The sequence below is a fragment of the Varanus komodoensis genome, unplaced genomic scaffold, assembly GCF_004798865.1.
Source record: "Varanus komodoensis strain SLA01 unplaced genomic scaffold, ASM479886v1 scaffold51, whole genome shotgun sequence".
Classification (NCBI taxonomy): domain Eukaryota; kingdom Metazoa; phylum Chordata; class Lepidosauria; order Squamata; family Varanidae; genus Varanus; species Varanus komodoensis.
In genome coordinates this window covers 4,572,045-4,576,506 of record NW_025336100.1, presented here as the reverse complement: position 1 = coordinate 4,576,506, position 4,462 = coordinate 4,572,045, and positions in this window count along the sequence as shown.

The window sequence follows — 4,462 nt, the reverse complement described above, 5'->3', positions numbered from 1 at the left end:
TGAAGTCCCCCAGGACCAATATGCTGGGAGTCTTCAACACCAGGTCCGAGACAATCTCCATCAGCTCAGGGAGTCTGTTGGACAGAAGTGTGCACAGTACACTAACAGAATGCCCAGTCTGTCTCGGTCACCCAACACCAAGTAGAGGCACTCCAGCCCCGGCCTCGAGAGGACAGGAAGCCCCATGAGGGAAATAGAGGCTCGGTAAACCAAAGCGACCCCCCTTCCCCTCCCCTCCGAGCATGGTTGGTGCTGAATCAGATACCCGGGCAGGCACAGTTGAGAGAGGGAGACATGCCCCCCCTCCCGCCCAGATCTCTGTAATGCAAGCCAGGTCGGCCCCCTCATCCACAATCAAGTCATGGATGAGGGATAATTTATTGTGGACTGACCTGGCATTAAGCAACAGCACCGACAGGCCTAGGGGGCAGTTGACAAGACTACCTGGAACCCTCAGGCTGGGGGAATAACCAGAAAGAGGAACAGGTGTTAACCATCTGTCCCTCCTTCTTCTACGTGGACATGTTAGAGCCCCAATGCCATAACGTCCATTGCCCGTGACCACCCGAATGGCAGCGCCCACGCGCTCCAGGCAACCCCATATTTGTAGTCGAAAATGACTCCATTAAAATAAGCTAAAAACACATTAAAAACACTTAAAAACACCCCCACAACCCCCCAATCCAATTTAGCAATCCCACCCGCTGGCCGACAACAACAAAGTCCCTAGCCAGCCCAGCCGCCGCACGGCCCCTGCATGGCCCCCAAACGGCGGCGACTGCCCTTTGGCCGTTGCCCTTTGGCCGCTGGCCCGAGGCCGCCGGTCCCGGCCGCGTCTGGCGAGATAAGCTGGCGGCTCATCCCCACGCCCTGCCCCCAACCTGGCGTGGCTCTCACCCAGTGCTGGTGGGGCGGGGAAGCAAGGGCAAGGCCGCATGGCACTCACCAGCCGGCAAGATGGCGGTGTCCTCCTCTGGCAGCAGCGTCGACCAGCCTGGTGTCCTCCGGTCCTGGTGGGTCCAGCGATGGCCACAGGCCACGGCGTCAGCTGTCCCCCGGGATCCGGTGGAGCGCCCCGCGATGTTCCCCGGCGTGGTGGCGGCAGATGGTCGGAGGGAGGGAGGGGGAAGGGCCCAGTTCTGCCGATTTGGAATACTGGGGAAAAAAAGTAACTTTGTGTCTTATGAATTGCCGGTTTACTATGCTTTCCTATGAAGAGTTTTCAGGCTAATATATCTTTGCTGTCAAAACTATTTAATACAAAATTAAGATGATGATGATGATGATGATGATGATGATGATGATGATGATTAGAACATTTCTATGCCGTCCCTTGCTGAAGCCTCAGGGCGGCTTACAACACAATAAAATACAATAAAATACAAAAATAACAAGATAAAATTAAAATTAACAATATAAAATAAATAAAAAATATAAAATATAAAAGAAGTCGCCCTGGCCACTTATTAATCATTCAGTTTGCTCTTGGAATGTGTGATACATATGTTCTGAAATGAGGTGAAATAAGTCCTTGCAGATTGTTGTACAGATGAGAACAGGAGTTCTTGGGTGTGGCATGTGACTGGCCGGTGTATCCAGACATGAATTACCCTTCCTCATCACTCCTGTGAAGGGTGTATGGCATTCAGAGATGAACTGTAATGGATGGGTTAGAAATGCCCTAATAAAAGAAATAGATAAAATACATAAATATGGCAAGAGGAAACCTGCTCAGAATTAGTGCTTATCTAGGTGCTGCTTTAGATTTTTAGTTCATTTTCCATTTCTTTCATTCCAACTTGGTTAAAATGGTTTTTGCTTCTGCAAACTTGCAGCTGCACAGAAAGGCCCTTCCCCACACTCAGCAAAGATGGGGAAGATGGCAAAGCCAAGAAAGGTGAGTGGTGCCACCTTCCCCACCCACCACAGAGTGCCCAGGAAGGTTTCTGTGCCCACAAGAAATCTAACAGGGACCAGGGACTTTGAGTCATTGCCAAGAGGAGGGGAGTATGGGGGAAATCTCATGAGGCACAGCATTTCTCAGCTCCCTGAGATTTGGAACATGATTTCTATAGGGACTTGCCACTTGCTGCCCAGATTCAGGAACCTCTAGTACAGCAGGCATCTCAAATACTGCACCCAGGGGCACCCCATGTGGACATCCAATGTTGCCCATGAGGCTTTTCACACACTACCCCCTCCAAAGCCCCTTTCTACTGTATATAAGACCGGGTCTTATATTGATTTTTGCTCCAAAAGATGCATTACGGCTTATTTTCAAGTGATGTCTTATTTTTGCATGCACAACAATCTACATTTATTCATGTACAAAATCTACATTTATTCAAATACAGTCCCACATCCTGTCCTTTATGCATTATGTACAATTCCTTCATGTATATGAATCTCTTGCACACCATGCTGCATTAGCTTATAATATTAATAGTATTATATTTCACTTCTAAATTCTCAACAGCTGTTAATTGTCTCAATAGTTCTCACAACTACCTTTTAGGAATCATAGAATAGTAGAGTCGGAAGGGGTCAAGGAGGCCATTTGGTCGAACCCCCTGCTCAGTGCTTTAAGTCAGAGTCCTGCACTGAGCAGGAGGTTGGACTCAGTGACCTTATAGGCCCCTTCCAACTCTACTGTTTTATGATTCTAGCAGAGGGTAAAGATATGATATACCCTGGCCAAAGAATCGGACACTCCTATCTGAGATCGCTGTCCTCTTCCACCAAATGTGTATTCAGAAGGAATACATATGGAGTAGTGAGGAAGGAAGAGGACACCCATGTAACCAGCCAGATCAGCTGAACCACCCCCAAGGGCGGGGGTAGATCAATGGGGTGACAGATGTCGTGCTAGTTGAGAAGACAGGGTACAGCCTCATTAGACTATACAGAAAAGTGTACATTGTTAGAACCGTGATTACAAAAAACTAATCACAGTTAAGAAATTACAGTTCCAGAGCAAATTTTAGTCTGAACTTGAGCTGGCAACAGCAGGAACACATTCAGCCTATTTTCAAAATTTAGCTTCTGGTAGGCGTCGAGAAATAAAACTCTTTTTTGATACTGCAATACTGTCTGCAACATGGGAAACTTTTTTGATGCAAACCTAATTAAAGATGCTGAAGCTGAAAAAATTGGGCAATCTTAAGTCTAAAGCTGTTCTTACAGTGTCAGGCTTTTAGCAGCCTTATTATGGCAAAGCTTTTGCTTATTTTGTTCTGACAGTGGGCTTCTCTTTTGGCAGGCCTTTTTATGCATCTAAATAACACAGGTGGTGTCTCAAAAGGTTGGACTCTCAGTACAATAGTTCCAGTATTTAAGAAAGATAACAGGAAGAACCATAGGTACTATAGACCAATCAGTCTGATCTTTATTCCAGCCAAAATATATCTCTTTCAGAAAGCTGAGGAATGGGGAGAGGAGCATGCCTTGCTAGCTGAAGAACAGGCAGGATTTTAGGAAAGGTAGATCTACTGCAGGTAAGTGTTTCATCTTACATAATCTAATAACTAAATACACATGAAAAATGGACATATTTTGCTGCTTTTACTGAACAGTGCAGCTTTTGATTCTATAAACAGGTGACATCTCGGGGAGAAAAATTGAATATAGATCGGAGACTTCAGAAACCTACCTGAGCATCTGGACAGGTTCCATCTATGCTCTTTCAGGGTGAATCCCAACCCATAAAGGTATCCAGCAAGGATGTATATTAGCCTCTTTTCTTTTTAATGTTTATATAAATGACACAGTTGAAATTTTGTATATCCAGAACAAAATACTAAATAGATATGTAAATACATTACTTTACACAAATGACATGATCTTATTGCCAACAACGTAAGTTGGCCTGAGAGGATTGCTAAGACAGTTTAGTTTTTACTGTACAGAAATTATTTGGTCATTGAATCCAAAGTCATGGTTTTTGGCAAAAGGAAAAAAGTACATAAATGGTATAGAAATGCAAAAGAGTCTACAATTTCTAAACAGACGGTTGAGTTTCACTTTTCCCGAGACATTATGCCCAATTTTAAGTATTTTGAAGGCAAATGTGATTCCAATGTTAATTTTTTGGGTGGAAATCTGGGACTTTGCTGATTTGACCAGCATTGAAAGAGTTAAAACCTGTTTCCTGTGTATGATTTTAGGAGTTTCAAAATCTTATATCATCTTTGTTGTTCCCTTTTCTTTTTTAAAAACTAATTTAATTTAATCTTTTAAACAATCCTCATAAACATAACCTTCTAATGCCAGTAACAAAAATAACATAAAATATACTCACATATAGGCCTGAATACAGCCTTATATTATCCTTAATTGCATATCATACTTATTATCGATCCTAAAAACTTAAAGACCAACAATGCACATTATTACCTATAACATCTTTGTCAAAGATAAGTTCAGTACCATGTTTCAGTAGTGGTTGCCAAATTTTCTTAAAATG